The sequence below is a fragment of the Montipora foliosa genome, chromosome 7 (genome assembly GCF_036669935.1).
Source record: "Montipora foliosa isolate CH-2021 chromosome 7, ASM3666993v2, whole genome shotgun sequence".
Classification (NCBI taxonomy): domain Eukaryota; kingdom Metazoa; phylum Cnidaria; class Anthozoa; order Scleractinia; family Acroporidae; genus Montipora; species Montipora foliosa.
In genome coordinates this window covers 9,026,788-9,043,912 of record NC_090875.1, presented here as the reverse complement: position 1 = coordinate 9,043,912, position 17,125 = coordinate 9,026,788, and positions in this window count along the sequence as shown.

The following is a 17,125-nucleotide window of genomic DNA, read 5'->3' as shown; positions in this document are numbered from 1 at the left end:
TCATTAAGTTCAGTTTAATGTAGAGATTTTAACAGGACAGGACACCCCAGCATAGCCATGCCTACAGTTTTTGTTGTGAATCTAAAGTGTCAACTATTCACCTTGAAAAATAATATTGACTTTGATCGACTGATGAAAGCAGGAGGTTCAAAAACAACCAGGCTAGCTTGATGTGTCAGCTCAAGTGAATTTTTTTTTTCCAAGCTGTATTTGAACTCCTGTTCTTTTTAATCACCTTTGATTTCCCATTGCTGATTATGAGGACAGAACTAATTGAATTGATTCTGACAAGCTTTCAACAAGCAACACATTCAAAACCACCAGTCATTCACTTGAGACGGACACAATTTTAACCTCAGCCTTTGATCAAATTTGATAATAACTATGCCATTATGAGATCAGTTGTTGCTTTCTCGGGTCAACAGCTGCACAATGCAGGTCAAAGATTTTTTGTTCACGTTAGGACAGACCAGGATGGCCATGCCTCCAATTTTTGTAGTGAATCTAAAGTGTGAACTATTCAGCTTGACAAATTTACTTTGATCAGCTGATGAAAGCAGGAGGTTCAAAAACTGAGACTGGTTGCTATGGCAATGTCATTTGTAGGTCCTTTCTCCTTGTTAAATCTAGAAAGAAAGATCATTTCTTCTCAAGAGCCAGGCAACAATGAATGAGTTACAAACTCTTATTTAATTTTTGCTGTGAGTCCAATTATCTGAATAATCCAATCAGACACCAATTGTCAAAGCACTATCAGTCCACTTCTGTATCACTGTTATTATTATTTTGCACATGAAAGTAGTCTTGTTTGTCCACACAGAATAAACAATCAAAAAGAGATATGTACTCAGAGTGTCCCTTCATATTTCTTTTAAGGGGTGGGAATGAGTGAGCTTGTTATGTTTTCATAGAATTGGGACAGCAATAAGGAGTGAGTCAATGATCTGAACCAATTGTTGCAAAAAAAAAATTAATTAAGGCGAGCAAGATTCCATTCCATTCGTGAAACAATATTCACCATGGCTGAGCCTAAAAGTCACATAATTTACACACAGTGTTAGCTTCTTGACATGGGAAAAGAACTGATCATTGAATTTGACTTTGAAGTCATTCATACATGACAAGACTAATGAATTGATTGAAGTTTGACCTAGTGTAGATCTTCACAGTAGCTGGTAGCCTCCTTGCTGTCGTTTTTTGTGTCGGTCCCATTCTTCCTCCCCACAAACGTCTGCTGAACCGAGCTGGGCATGCCATTCCCATTGTGTAAGAATATCCAATCAGGGTCGAGCTATTGTTGCAAGATGGCCAATTGTAAAGCAGCTTACAAAATGTTAGAAATTTATGCGCGAAAACTCTTAAAGGTATTCGATGTTTAAAATGTTGTGTTTATCGGTTCGTATTGGAGGTTAATACACCAAAAAAGCTTGTTAATGGTGACCTTCGATGCTATATATGTGGTAGTACTCCTCCTGTCAAAGAAAGGATAAAAGTATTTGGGAAAACAGCTCACGATCTTCCAAAGTTAATTAAATCCGCACTATCCCTTGACGTCAACGTCTACTCCGAAAATGACTTGTTTGTGTGTACAAACCCATGTTATAAACGCCTTCTTAAACTTGAGAAGTTAGAGCAAAACATCTTTGACTTGAAACAAGAACTCACGAGCAGTTTTGATGGTAACGTGGAGACAGCCAGGGTGAAAAGATTACGAAAAGATTCAGACACTGTTCCAGAGTGTTCAACGACAGCTCAGAACAAGCTTAGTCCTGGGGTGTCAAGATGTTTGTTTCTCCAGCACCTACCAATTGTACTTCTTTTACTTACAATCCAAACAGAGCATTCCAGAAGCCGTACCATGTAGTCTACAATGCGTTTGGGCATTTAAAGGATCCTGGTATCGGGGTATCTTCTCCTGATTTGTCCTCGCTTCGTCCTTTGTTAACTTCAACACCGATAAGTAAGCCGGGCAATAACAATGTTCGTAATGAGACGAAGGTAAAAGTTATCGTCAATTACCCGTCGAGGATGGCTAGTAAGACGCTTGAACCTTGCTATGAGGCTCTTGGAAAAGCCTTAGTTCACTGTCCTCCAGAAAGACTCGCAAGTGCTGTTGTAAAATGTGAACCTGTGGTGAACATAGTAATCAAACATGTTTTACGAAAAGTATTGACGGAAGTGAATGATTTATGTTCATGGAAAAATCCATCCTTATTATGGACAGCTTCCAAAGAAGATTTAAAGAAGTTTAGTATGGAGGCTATGTACCACGAATGGAAGGAAAGGGCGCCGATATTTTTTTATTTTAGTGTGCTGTAGAAATGCACAATTTAGGCTGCCCATGCTTTTATTTGATCTACACAGTGGTTTACTGAGGAAATTGAAATCTGACAAATTATGCAAATTAATTGATGTCAACCCTGGGATTATTAAATGTACAATGACATAGTTTTCCACTGAAAACATTTCCATTGCTAAAGTACACAGTATGATAATTGTTTTGTTACTCAAATGCACTATTTCCAAAATTAGAAACAAAATTTGTCATATTCGAGGAGCAGGGCTGGCTCACACGCTGAGGAAAAAATAAATTATGTTGAAACAGTCAGATTTTCTAGAGCACTTACTGCTGCTTGTGGGATATTCTCAGTGTCCCCTGTCCTATGTCTAGTAATGACATAGCTCTTCATCATCTATTAGTCTGTCCCAGTCTCCAAGCCATGTGTCACTTTCTTCGTCTTCATCTTCGATATTTTCAGACATGGTAATTTCAGTGGCACAGTCACCAAAAATTGAGCTGATACTTTCCATTATTTTAAAGCATGTTGTTTGTGCCAGATTTCAACATTTGATATAACATCTTTTAAAGTAAATATCTTGCTACAATTTTCAAGAACCTGATAAATCTGCTGGTTTGAGAATCTAAGCATGAATTGTAGGTTAGTTAGAGTTGGAAGCTGACCACCAGGTGATTTGCTAATGACTTGACGTACAAGGTATCTATGGTAAGATGACAACTTTGAAAACAGGGCATTTTTTTGTTGCACCGAAATTATTCTTGTACGATCAGTACTGGGTGGATTTTGTCCTGTTTGGTTGGCACAACCTGGGAACATGGTCAGTTTTCTACACTCATTACTGTTACAGTAACAGTTCTTGGCACAGTTGTCACAGCATAAGTGTTTTGGGTCAGGGCAGTTGACATGTTTGCATTGTCAAACTGACACATGAGAGTTTTCCTACAGCATTCTTCGGATTTAACATATTGCTTTATGTCTTTCTCACCATGATTGAGAAGTAGCCCTTGATAAATAATGTGGGCAACAGTCTGTTTGCCATCCCTTCCACCTCGACCGGTCTCCTGTATATTCCTCTATATTTTTTGACGGCCCAAATGTATAACTGTACCGTGTACTCCTCTACTATCCACACCCATGCCAAAGGCAATAGTGGCTACAAGGACACGAAGCTCTGAGTCGTGCTCTTTAAAGCTTGTAGCACAGCCTCTTTGTTGGCATTAGGGGTACATGAATGCCGCATCTCTTTTTCGGTCTCCTATTTCACCAGCATACATACCATCCCCCAGCATACCCTTAAGTATGGCATAAAGCAAAGAACACTGTTTTATTGTCTGGCAGTATATTATTGTTCTAATGAATGAAGGGGTAGTTTCTAAAGAAACTGTGGTGCTGCGTCGGTGAAGAAGTAGTACACAAAAATTTGGTTTATCAACGGAGTTGATAATGTAAATTGGCCACCGTACAGAGATTCTAAAAGCTGACGTTTCGAGCGTTAGCCTTTTGTCAGAGCAAATCAAATGCGCACGCTCACGATGCATAACTTGTCTTTTCATTGTTAACACTAGCAAGATATCGGGACCTAAGCGATCTGTTAAGATCACCGATCGTTTCACATGTACCTCCTCAAATGTCATTTATTGCATAACCTGTACGTTATGCAATAAATTATACATTGGTGAGACAGGTAGACGACTAGGTGACCGATTCCGTGAACACCTTCGCGATGTTGAGAAGAATGACAAAGATGCATCTAAGCCAGTCGCTCGCCATTTTTATCTGCCTAACCACTCCAAAAAACACATGGCTATCTGCGGCCTTTCCCTACATCTAGGTACGACGGAAAACCGCAAGAATCTGGAACAAAAATTCATCTTTCAAATCGGCACCCTTAATCCTCACGGTATTAACGAACGCTTTTCATTTAACTAATATATTCCTATTCTTCACGTTGCCATGTTACCACCAATAGCGTAGCTCCTACTCTACTATAAAAACTACACGGAACCCATAATCCCTCGATTCGCTCTGACGAAGGGCTAATGCTCGAAACGTCAGCTTTTAGAATCTCTGTACGGTGGCCAATTTACATTATCAACTCCGTTGATAAAACCAAATTTTTATGTCCCCATTAACAACAGCTAGATTCACTCAAAAACTATGTCCCCATTAAAAGGACACACCATGGTGGGTAAAACGACTTTATTAGCTAAAATTCTACTTCATAGACACAAAATATTACACGCCACTGTTAAAACGAAAATGGTGAATGAAAACAAGACACTTCCTTAGACAATATTCATTATTTTAAGGGATCTGCATGGCAATCGCGACTTTTCGAGACTCTAGAAAAAGAAGCCGATGTGAACTTTTACTCTACTTTCCCTACTAAACGACAAATCGAAGAACTGGTACAAAATAATAAAAACGAACAACAACCATATTAATATTTGATGATTGGATGAACCAACTCTACAAGAGCGATGATATGATTGGTATTTTGACCAAAATGGTACATCATTTAAATCTATTAGTATTCATCACACAACAAGCGCTCTACCCTCGTTTGATAAATGCCACGGCATTACAATCTCAAGCTTCTGGATTTTTTTCTTTCATTTCCTGGCAGAACACAATGCAAAAGTTTCTTACAGTTAAACAAGATGTGAACCTTTTTTCTAGAATACTATAAATCAAAGATAGCCAGCCGAGGTGGTTATGTATTCATATATCTACACCTGGAACAGTCCATACAAGATCGTTTTTGGTCGTACGTAACACCAGAGGAAGGGTTAACTGAGCATTTCAATCCTTAAATCAAAATCATTTATGGACAATAACGCTTTTAAAAACAAAAGAACAGTCACCATTTTCCGACCATATCAGAGAGACTATCAGGAATACAGGGGTGATGATGTACATAAATTAGTTTATTATTTTCGTGACGATTTTACTGGTGAAATCGTACGTAAAGAGCATGTATTTCCCAACAGAGAGGCATTCGTGAAGCGATTTTATAAAAAATCATAAATGAGCGAAAGCGAATATTCGACACCAAATCCGATATTTGACAAGTATTGGCCAGAAATATACGACTTCATTTATAACGACAAGCCATTACCAACCGAAAAACTACCTCACGTGGCATTGGCCTTATTATTTTACAATTACGGAAAACACCAGGTATTGATAAAGGCCAGAAAGAAAAGTGCGGCATTTAAAGCTTTTTCGTGGTATCAGAACATGTGGATGAATCGAAGATTGGCTCTGTTAAAGTGTAAACCTCTGGCAAGAGCAGTGAGCAAATATCTCTTGGCAAAAGTGGGACACTTTAAACCCAATATTACTAATGACGAGTAACACTCGTGGTAAGAGAGTATGGTTAATTACGGAAGACGATTTCGCACGAATATCGCGACTATCTAAACATTTGCGTTAAGAGTGAAAACAAAAACTACAAGAAGAAAAAAACCAAATGGGTAATGGTTTAATACGGAAAGATTTACCAACAACTCGTGAAAAAATAAATGAAACTAGTGTCGACCAAACTAAAATGCTGGAATTGAGTGTGGATGACACATGACTGGTCAATCTCGAGCACTGTATGCTTCCAATCTATATCAAGCGATATTAAAACTTGAAGAGGATAAACGGCTCAATGGAATTCCACTTCCAAACGGAATCACGATCGAATTACTGATACGTTTAAAAAGACGTATTTTAAAACAACATGGTGATAAAATAGCTAGAGCTGCTTTTCCTAATTATAAGCAAGATGACATGACACGTCAAACCACTTCTGGTGTCATAAGACAATCCACGGTACAACCGGATTATAAATCGATCAATACTACTAAACACCCCATTGGTTTTCCCACACAAGAAACCACAAGCATCATCGACGAACAAAAACATTCTACCAATATGGGTGACCTTCGTACATCTGTATTAAATAACATGAATAAAGATGGTTCCACCGTTACAAAAGAATCTGTAAATAGATAACTTGATTTTTTACGTACAATGTACGATCATAAGGGTTTTACACTGATTAAACCCGAGATAGGTGATGATTATTTGATGCCGGTATTTGTTAACGAACCACATCAAAAAGGAAGTGGTATTGAAACAAAAACGCGTAGTAAACACACGTTTCCCAAACACAGACAATATTTTACCAAAACGTAGAAGATGATTGCTAGTTAATTATTATATTGTAATGTTTTGAAAGAGAGTTACTCATTAAAATTCATTTTATCGATACGAGTAAAATATCATGTCTTTTGAGCATCCATGAAAACACCACCATGTTGATCTTAAAACTAACTGATCCAAAGAGAGGAATCGTAAGATTTTGTTTCTTCATTGCAATCAAATCTTGCTTTTATTTCAATTTCTGCCACAAGATGGCCAAATCCATGCAGTTTGATGATGCAGATCTTGTTCTCGTCAATCCAGCCCATGACACGATGGACTCTGATGTTGTGGTTGAATGACCAGTCAAGAAAATGAAGATGCAGCATGAGTAATTTATTTTTCATGAATATACGTTTTTTCTATAAAAATTATATATATAAATAATAATTTTTCCTATTAGATATCATCAACGGTGGAAATGATGATGATGAGGAGATACTGACCCCAATTAAGAGAAAGATGGGAAAAACTCCATTGAAACGCAGATCTCCATTCGTGGGTGATGAAGCTGAGGTAGATGGTGAAGATGGAGAAGAAGAAGAAGAAGAAGAAGAAGAAGAAGGAGAAATGGCTGATTATTACGAGGAAGAAGAAACTGGTGACGACACTAATAATAATGATAGTAGTGGAATTGATGATTGTGTAAAACCGGGTGCGTCTGGATCGACCACCAATGAAAAGAAAAGAAAGAGAATTGTGGCCGCAGAAGCTTCTACCAGCCCTGCTACTGCGGATACGACCCAAAATGGTAAGACAATCAAAGAAGTTCCCTGTCCTCTTTGTAGTACCGCCATATCTACTTCTTTAAGTGACGATGAAAAAAGTCTTAATGTGTGGTGTTCCAGCAAATGCAAATTGCCGTGGCGTAACGCAACCAGTGAATATTGGTTGACGTTAGCCAAGATAGCCGTCCATGTATTAGATCGTTTTAAACCATGTAAAAATGGAAAAATACACGAGTGTGAACGCGGTGTTGAAGCGAGTTTGGTGGAATATAAATATAAACTCATGAAAAACACTGAAAAAAGAGCCAATGACCGCTATGCCAAAAAACATTTTGTTACACGGCCATTTCTTTTTGGAATGCAGTTGGTACGTGAAAAAAGACGATGGCACTAAATGCAAGTTTGGTTTAGCGGCAGATGTGCAAGGAAATTACAGCAAAGATTTGACTAGAGATTACATTTAATTTACTGCATAGGACTCGATGAATCTGATATAAACATTCAGTTATTGAGCACTTTATTGATGGGATAACGTTTATTTGAAACGCAAATACAATCCATGGATAACAAACTAAAAGAAATTTTTGAGCTCGTGTTAAACGTTGGTGATGTGATTGATAAAAAATAATTTATTTTTATTTTAGAGTGAGGATTTGGTGTTTTGTTTTGTTGTTTATCGTGTAGAAATGAACGTTGATTAGTTGAATTTTCGCTATATAGGTGATTAAAAACATTTTTTAAAAACTTTTAAGATGGCTTATTATCTAATCTTACCCTGTGTACACAAGCATTTCACATATTGAAAGATAGATTGGATGTTTTGCAGAATGAAGTATTGTTAATGAAAAAGTCTTCTATTTTTAGTGTCTTTTGTACCTTGTGTTTTTTGTGGATTAATGTCCTGGAAGGCCACCCTGTTTTTGTTTTAAATAAAATAAATGGAACGGTCACTGAATATTTAACTTGTAATTATAATTATTATTAATTTTTTTTTTTTAGCATGTCCTTTTTCTTGTTCAAATAAGATTTTCATTCAGAAACTAGATTTATACAATCATCTTTTAGAACATCTTGACGTTTCCATATATCCAACTAATAAAATAACTTGTTTCAAAATGTACTCATTTTGACGAGAAGCGTCAAAAATATTTGTGTGATTATTGTTCTCAATTTTGTCCTTGTACTAATGCAATAATACTCTCTAATGTCATTGAACGGCAATAAAAAACAAAAAAAAAAATTTTTTTAGTTCGTAGAAGCATACGTTTATTAGAAAAACGAAAACAACAAGAAGTTTTAAACAGCAGCAAAGAACAAAAAATTATTCATGAACGTTTTAGTAAACCGATGTTTACTATAACTACTAATATTTCGACATTTGATAACTTTGGTTTAAGGTGATTCCCTAGTATTGCACTGCGCATCCTTTTCTGCGCATGATACAGCGTAAGCCACGTTCGTACTTAGGCATGGCTAAGAGGCTTTATGGTCAAATTTCATGGCTCAGTTCTGTGTCAACGGATATTTCTAAACTAAACAATGTTTAAATTTAACCATAAAGACTTGTACCCACGTGTGAATATTAATATATCGAACGCGGTCAAAAACAGGAAAGCTCGCTAGAAAGAAGAATGCCCGTTTTCAGAGCACAGCAGTAAAGAGCAAAACAAGAAACTTTTTCGACTCACAAAACAAAAAGTCAAGTGATAGCCTTGATGATGCTAAAGAACATTTAAGTCCGACAGTGAAAGTGAAACCGCGCTATCAGGGAGGCGTGTTGTCGAGGGGTCATGCTTGGTTTGCTTTCTGTTTTCTCCAAAACGAGGTTGGTGACCTATCTTTTTTTTGGCATAATTTTATTCTCTTACTCATCCTGTTTGCGCTGTAAAAAAATTTCAAAAAATTTACGTCAGAAAAAAAAGTTACAGGAAAAATAGTATTCGTAGCCATCACTCATGGACACAAAATTGTCTCCTCGAGATCACGCACCCGAAGAATATTTGTAGTCAGTGCCTTTTCAAGACTTGTGCCTGTGCCATAAAACAGACATTAAATTATTCCTTTTGAGCAACACAATTCACCTGTTTTGTTATTTCAAGAATGACGTCAAAGCTGTGCTTCCTGTTCCTGCAAAACGTAGCCTGAACCGATGGAATAAACTTGTCCCTGATAAATGAAGTCGCAATGATTAAATGAGTAACTTGAGCAAGTTATGTCTCTCAAACGAGCTTGGTGACCTATTTTTTTAATAGCACATTTCGAGTCACCATAACGTAGGGAACAATCCAGGAAAGTTTTAAAAAAATCTTACAACAACTTCTATTAGTAAGGAATCAACTTAATATTGCATAATCAATTACGTTGTGATTTATGTCGAATCATATTAAATCGTGACGGACATTTCGATTATAAACCATTTAATCGTGATGGCAAAACATTATGTTTAAATTGTAGATCGAAAATTGTTGCGTTTCTAAACAGTGTTCTTTGTTTTAATAGGTGAATGGAATTATTGGGTTTTTTGGGGGCCCCTTCCCACGCCCGCACGATGCCCATCCTCCACGCAAAATTGGGACCTGTCCATGTGCGCCATTATACTACTACAGGAAAATCTTTTTTTTTTTCTATTTTATTTATTTATTTATTTTTTATTCCACACACACACAAAACAAACAACTTACTTACAGGATAGACATATTACATATTTACAGTAAAACAGTATACATTGCTTCCCATACTGAAAAGAAAATCAAGGCATTAATTTAAAGTTTAAGGGCTGTCGGTTGCAAGGCTGTTGCGAAAAGGCAGCGAAGGATTTGTTGGTTTAGGGACTTATCAAAGTAAAAGAAGCAAGAAAAAAGAGCGGTTTTCTAAATGAACGTTTTCAGTAAATCCCACTTCGTTTGTAAGGTGCCTGCAGCACTTTTGTTCAAATAGATAGGTCGACTTAAGATATCTGAAAAAGCTTCTACCTTTGGTAGCGTTTTATTGTTTTTACAAATCCAGATATAATGTCTTGCTAAAAGGAGGCAAAAATTCATTTCACAATGATTTTTGGAGGAGTCTGGCATCAAACCTAATGCTATAAGAAGATTGAATTGGTAGTTTTCTGGAATAATCTGAGACGAAATAAAGCGTTGTATTAAGAAGGTCCAAAAAGCGGTCACTCTGGGAAATGACCAAAAGAGGTGACTAAGGTTTTCTGGTTCATCTTTGCAAAAGGAGCAGTTTGGGTCGTATTGTAGGCCGATTTTAACCAAGAATTCGTTCGTTGCTATTTGTCTGTGCAAAACCTTTAACTGGAATTCGAGAAGTCTTGTGCTTGTACAGCACTTAAAAGCTAGTTGGTAAATATCATGCCACTTAATACATTCTTCGTCTTCTATGCTGCATTTCGTTACCTGTTTCTGCTGAGCCTGCCTAGGAGGTACAATTTTCCTGGATATAAGTTTTGTGTAAACTACTTTTTTTGCTTTTTGAGCTTCCAGTAGTTTAGTTGAAAAACTTTCATACTCGTTTTTAGGATCATTGGGTACAAACCTGTTTTGATGTGTTTTCCACAAGAGTTTAATTGTGGACAAAGTTCCGCAGTACTTAAGAGGGCAAACTGTTATTCCGTACCCAGTGTGCAATTCTGTGAGAGAAAGAAAATTATTGGAATCGTCCCTCCAATGTTTCACCATTGAAATACCTCCACAATGCCACTCAGGGTAGTAAACGGGGCGGTCGTCAATTCTAATCAGCGAATTATACCACGAAGTTTAGTTGAGAAAGTGATTATCCGAAATTATTCGGTCTTCGACATTAATTTCTGTCCAAATTTTCAGAACTTCACTAATGAAGCTATCACTAATGAAGCTATCTTTAGCATAAGCGGAGGGGTTGTCGCAGTGGTAAGATCTCTGCCTTCCAACCCTAAGGTCCCGGGTTCCATTCCCGGTTCTGCCGAGACTGGAATATTTGGCGACCTTCTTTCCCGCTAAAGTTCACTCAGCTTTCCATCCTTCCGAGGTCGGTAAAATGAGTACCAGCATGCATGGACTGCTTAGAAGCGGCTGCAATTTGCGCCTGTATATGCTTCCAGTCCGCTGGGGGTAAATTGATCATTCTAAAGCGCCTTTGAGACGTTAGTGAAAGGGCGCTATATAAATGCACCACTTTACTTTAGATTGAAGAATATTTTAGAGTCATTTGTGTTAAGGTTTCCAGTGAGAACTGTTTTTCCGCCAAAAGCCTGTTTGGTCGCTGTTTATTAGATTAGGAAGAAAACTTTTTAATCGGCCAGCAATTGCCTTAGCTGCTATTTTATAGTCGCAATTAACAACAACAACACATACTTAATTGACCGCTCCCCATAGGGGCTTTTTCAGGGCCAATGAAACACACCACTGGGCCACACTGCCTCTGGCAGTGTTAAAGGTCTCCAGTTCTTAATAAAATACGGCTCAGCGTCTTTCTTTGGAATAAGCTTAATAACTCCCCTTCTCTGGTTGATTGAAAGTTGTCCTGTTTCGTAGGCGTAATTTAATGCGTCGATTAAAGTAGAAGATATGTCTCTCCAAAAGAGTTCATAGAATTCAGCTGGTAAGCCATCGGTGCCTGGAGTTTTTTCAGGTTCCATAGTTTTCAAAGCATGTAGAGCCTCTTTTTCATTAAGTTTTCCTTCACATGCATTTCTTTCGTAATCCTTAAGGGCCGTATCGTTTTCACCGTCAAAGAAAGCTGATGTGTCAAGAAAGCAGGTTACCATGACTTTACATTCATAGAGGTTCTTATAAAAAGACTTGCACTCAAATAGAATATCTCCATCGGAGTTGATGAAAGCGTTATCACTAACCTTAATGTGACTTATTGTGCTCTGTTTAAAATGCCTTTTCTCTAGACTTAAAAAGTACTTTGTATTCTTCTCTCCTTCATTGTACCATTTGGCTTTTGATCTCAAAATTGCACCTTTTGTACGATATTCAATTATTTTTTCATACTCAAGCTTTCGTTTATCAATTTCATCCTCAAGGTGTGAGGTTTGTGACTCAGTGAGGTTTCCATTGTCGAGTTTCTCCCCTAATTTGATAATTGATTGTTCTAACTCCATTTCATGTTCTTTTGTCTGTTTCTTCCTGTACTTTGCATAAGATAATGATTTCTCACGAACTTTTAGTTTAATCATTTCCCTAAGAAGTGAGAGGTTGACGAAGTCATCATCTCTGTATTCATCAAGCGTTTCCTAGAATTTGAGTGCAGGGTAATTTTAATATTATCATAGAGTGATCTGATTTGTATCCTGGGTGGATATCAGAGAGGGCTGTAATAAATTAGCAACACTTTGGCTAATCAAGAAAAATTCGAGCCTGCACTGTACGTTACGGCTGCGTCTTCTCCACGTGTACCTACTAGTTTCCGGGTGCAAAGCTCTCCATATATCAACTAGATCACGTTTCTCAGAGAACTCCTTGATGATTTTAAGACAGTTTTGGTGCGTTTTTGGGAGACCGCCTGATTTATCCTTCTCTAGATCAAGTGAAAGGTTGAAATCACGTCCTATGATAATATCGTCACATTTGAAGTCATTAAGGTGTACAGACCAATGTAAAAAGAAAGCTGGGTTGTCATCATTTGGGGCATAAGTGTTAGCCAAGGTTAAACTTTTGTCATTGGCCTTTATGTCGCAAATTACAAAGCGCCCTGAGGGGTCAGCGAAAAATGTTTCAATTTGCAAACTAAAGTTTTTATTAAAAAGTATGCATACTCCAGCTTTATTACTTTCGTACGCACTAAAAATAGTTTGGTAGCCCCACTCAGCAGACCATGTGTGGTTAGTGTTTTCAGTGCAGTGAACTTCTTGTAACATGCAAATTGAAAACTTTTTCAATTGAAGCCAGTTGAACACTTCCCTTCGTTTTGCCTTATCTCTTAGTCCCCGAACATTGAAAGAAGCTATTGTCAAAGCCATGTTAATCTTGTGGCCGTGTTCTTGAAACTATTCCTTCATGCCTACTCGCCAAGGCCATGCAACGACCGCCCATTAAATACTGAGTAAGTGTTAAATTTTTCAGTAGGGAAGCAAAATCTTAGATGTTGTTTATCTAACAAACTCGTGTACTTCTTGCGACCAGAAAGAGAGGAAACTCAAGGAGAGTACCATTTCTAGAAGGCAATATCTAGAATGGTACCTCAAACATAAAGAAGATTGTTTCATGAATCACGAAGGCAGTGCCCAGGTTAGTTTTCATTGCTACTGTAATTTTGTATTGCAATTGCAACAACTACTGTCTGATCAAACTTGGTCACCATGACAAATAATGCAGTCAATTCCAGTAGTGCTGTAGTTCTAGTAGTCTATTTTGGCAAATTTTTACAGCCATAATATATTTTGATGTGCACGGTTCATACGTGTATCAGGCTGAAACATGACATTCAAGATAATTATGACCAACAGAATGGAAATGATTTTTATGAAATTGATAATCTCAGGTAACTTTAGGATACAGCTTTTATAGCAAATGATTTCTGCATGTCATTTAAATTTGGACTTTACAGTAATCATGTTGTAATCAACAACAAGGCAATCAAGTAAATAAGCCTGTGCTTTTATTGCTTTTGACTTTGAAGGGAAAGGGACCACACAACATTTCGTAAATCTACAATTAGTTATATATTAATGGTGCAACTATAAACATGATGTACATTACATGTCCAATATACATGAAACTCTGATATGCATTATATCAATATCATCAATGCATGATTGTCTTTTATTTGTTAAAGCACCTTTCTTGGTGCAGTTGTAATTGCTTTTTGTCACATTTATTCTTTTGCGCACTTTTTAGGTCAAACATTTCTTCCTCCCTAAGGCCACTATTAAATCCAAGTGCAAGTGTTTCTTTTATTTATATGTTATTCATGCAAGTCTCTTTTCTGCTCACATTGAAGTAGCTGGAATTCAGAAGTGCGTGCAACAACTTCATCCTCTTCAGCTAACTGACATTCCTCGTGTTAAACGCAGCTTGGGAAACTTTATCGTTGAATCATACTTGCTTTGACATCTTCTCTCTAGTCTGAGGTTTTGCTGTAATGCACACGCAGCATGATTATCTCCTTTTATTAACAACTTGTGGACCTCTCAGAACACGGTAGGATTGAAACCCACCAATTACATCTGCTCTATCACCTTCATTCTTCTTTAACTTGACAAACTTGTTTTCTTGTTGTTGCATGTTTAGCGTTTTCTTTTAAGAACAAAAGCTAGGGTGCGCAACCTTTGCTCGAAAGCGGATCAATTTGTATGCAAGAAACAATACTCACTGCTGATTGGTGATTATAGTCCTTTTATTAACAGGATGCGACCCCCACAGAAAACGATAAGATGAAACTCGGGAATCAACTGAGCTTTGCTAAAAATCGGATCGATTTGTATGCAAGAAAAAATGCACAAGTCTGATTGGCGATTATGGCTCATTCGTTTTTGGGAATTTCGACCAATGGAAAGCAAACTAAAACGCGAGGTAAAAGCTGAAAGAGGAATGGTGAAATAAAAAAGAACGCAAAAGCTGTGAAAGTATTAAGATCAGACAGAAAATACAAGAGAAGAAGCCAGATGGAGCGCAAGAACCAATTGGAGATAACATAAGTTATTGTGATCCTTGTGTCCTTTCCAAACCTAGTGTTTACACTATGCGCTGGTACACTATTCTGCATTATTACAAACAAAATACTCAATTCTTTTTTTTGCCTTATTTATAACACAGATATTGAGACTTTGCTTCATCTGCAATGAAGAAGATAAAAACCTCCAACGGATAGAATGCTTGCGGGAGCTATGTCCACAAAAGGTGTCTGGAGAGGTAAGAAATGTTTTTTTTTACAGGAATTGCTGTAGTGCTTTGAGTTCTTAAGTTGTGTGTTCACTTTTTATTCAGATGGATGAGGACACTAATACCATCCAGTGAGAATGCTATGTGCAGGAAGGCCTTTCAACAGCCACACGCCGAAGCACAAACAGCTGACACAGAATTTATGATCCGCATTGCGGCGGTAAGATTTAGAAGCCATTTTCTTCATTCAATATACAAAGAAATCGGTCTCTTTTGTTATCATTCATTTTTCTTTCACTCACTTCTGCGTTCTCCTTGCTCTCTCTCTCTCTCTCTCTTACAGCTTTGTGACGAGCATCATCCCGACAGGGAATACACAGAAAACTGTATAGCGTGCATATATTTTAATAAAGGGTTCAACCCTCTTCAACAACACCACTTTCCCTTGGCAATTCAGTGTATATTTGCATGCCCAAAAGTGGATGAACATGGAAACAGTGGTAATCATGAAAGATGTCATCACTGTCAAAGGTTAATTGAAAAACTCTTCGACAATTATTTCTTACGATGGCGAGAGTTTTTCAAGTAACCTTTGCTTCTCCATGTTTCATTCCTTTCGCTGAATTGAAAATGCATTTAATTAATTTATACATAGCGTTTGTTAAAAATATAATAGCTTTTAGATAAAAATATAACGCCTTTTTTTTACTGCTTGAAAGTAAACGTGTCATTGGTGTTCCATCTTCTATCTGAGAAATAGCCAGTGTTCATTTTGTAGTGCTGACTTCAAAATACAATGAAGTTGAGGCAAAAATTTCTTCTCGTTTGTAAAATAAAATGGAACCATTAGCTCCCCAATTATGATTTCCATTCCATCCCTATCACTTGTTATTTCAACTTTGTGACAGCCTCCTTTATTCATCTTATCCCAAAGTTCATGAAGTAAGATTACGATTTTGTTGCCCAATTGCAGTTGTTGCAAACGGCTTGTTAATGCGTCCATCTCTAAAGCAAAAATCCACTGTTCAATCATTCTGTCTTTCTCTGAATTAAAATATTTTTTCCATTACATTTATACACGTGTGCATTTCTGGGTGTGCCATAAGAATGAAAAGGAAACTGGTTTGACAGGCTTTTCTTCTAGTCTACATTATTACGGAGACCCTTTTGAATACTCATCATCTTCAAAATTGGTTTTTCTAACCAACCCTTGCTTTCTTTAACTCATTTGACTTTGCTTTGACTCCATTGTTCTTTCCCTATATAAATAATAGATATATATTCCCTATATACCTGGCTGGTTGGGCGGAATCGTAGCACCAGAGCACAATACACTTCACTCCAAATAATAAAGCATTGTAACATCCAAAATAAATACACACACGCATCTCATTAAACTCTTAATGTTTCCACCATCTTGGATTTACTCTCGTACACCTACGTGAAGTGAATCTCATTAAAACCCCTTCTATAGCTGCAAGGATTGCATCTCATTTAAAAAAAATGCTTTCGGTAGAATTTTCCACCGGCGGCCATTTTGAATAATTTGGTCTATCCATTCCCCCTATACCACTAGATTCTGGAAAAGCTGGGACTTGTAGAGTATTTCGACTCGGCAAAGAGTTATTTTGTTGACATTGTCCTTCCAAATGTTGCTGGGCTGCCTCATGAGGGAGAATCTAGTGCAGGCCAACTGTTGTACAGTGCCGAAGAGGAAGAGAAATTCATTGACATGATAGAGAGGAAAGGTGTCCAATGTACAGTTTAACCACACGAGGTTGTATACTAATGTTACCCTTTCACAAAGTACAGGTATATAATTATTACATGTATCTCTAGTATAATGTAGGATGCAAACATGCAGACTCTGATCCATGACCTCGTTTAATTTATACTGTTGTCAGTCGTATCAAAAAAGGAAACTTGCAAATGGTATAAGAATGCAGCCAATTACACTGCGTGATGTGACATTTAAATTTGCAGACTGCTAAAGCAATTCGTCAGGGAATTTCACAAGGAACACATCACTCCTGACACCACCAAAACCCAAACCTCTCATCTCTTTCTGGTGAGTTCCCATTATTGACTATTTAGA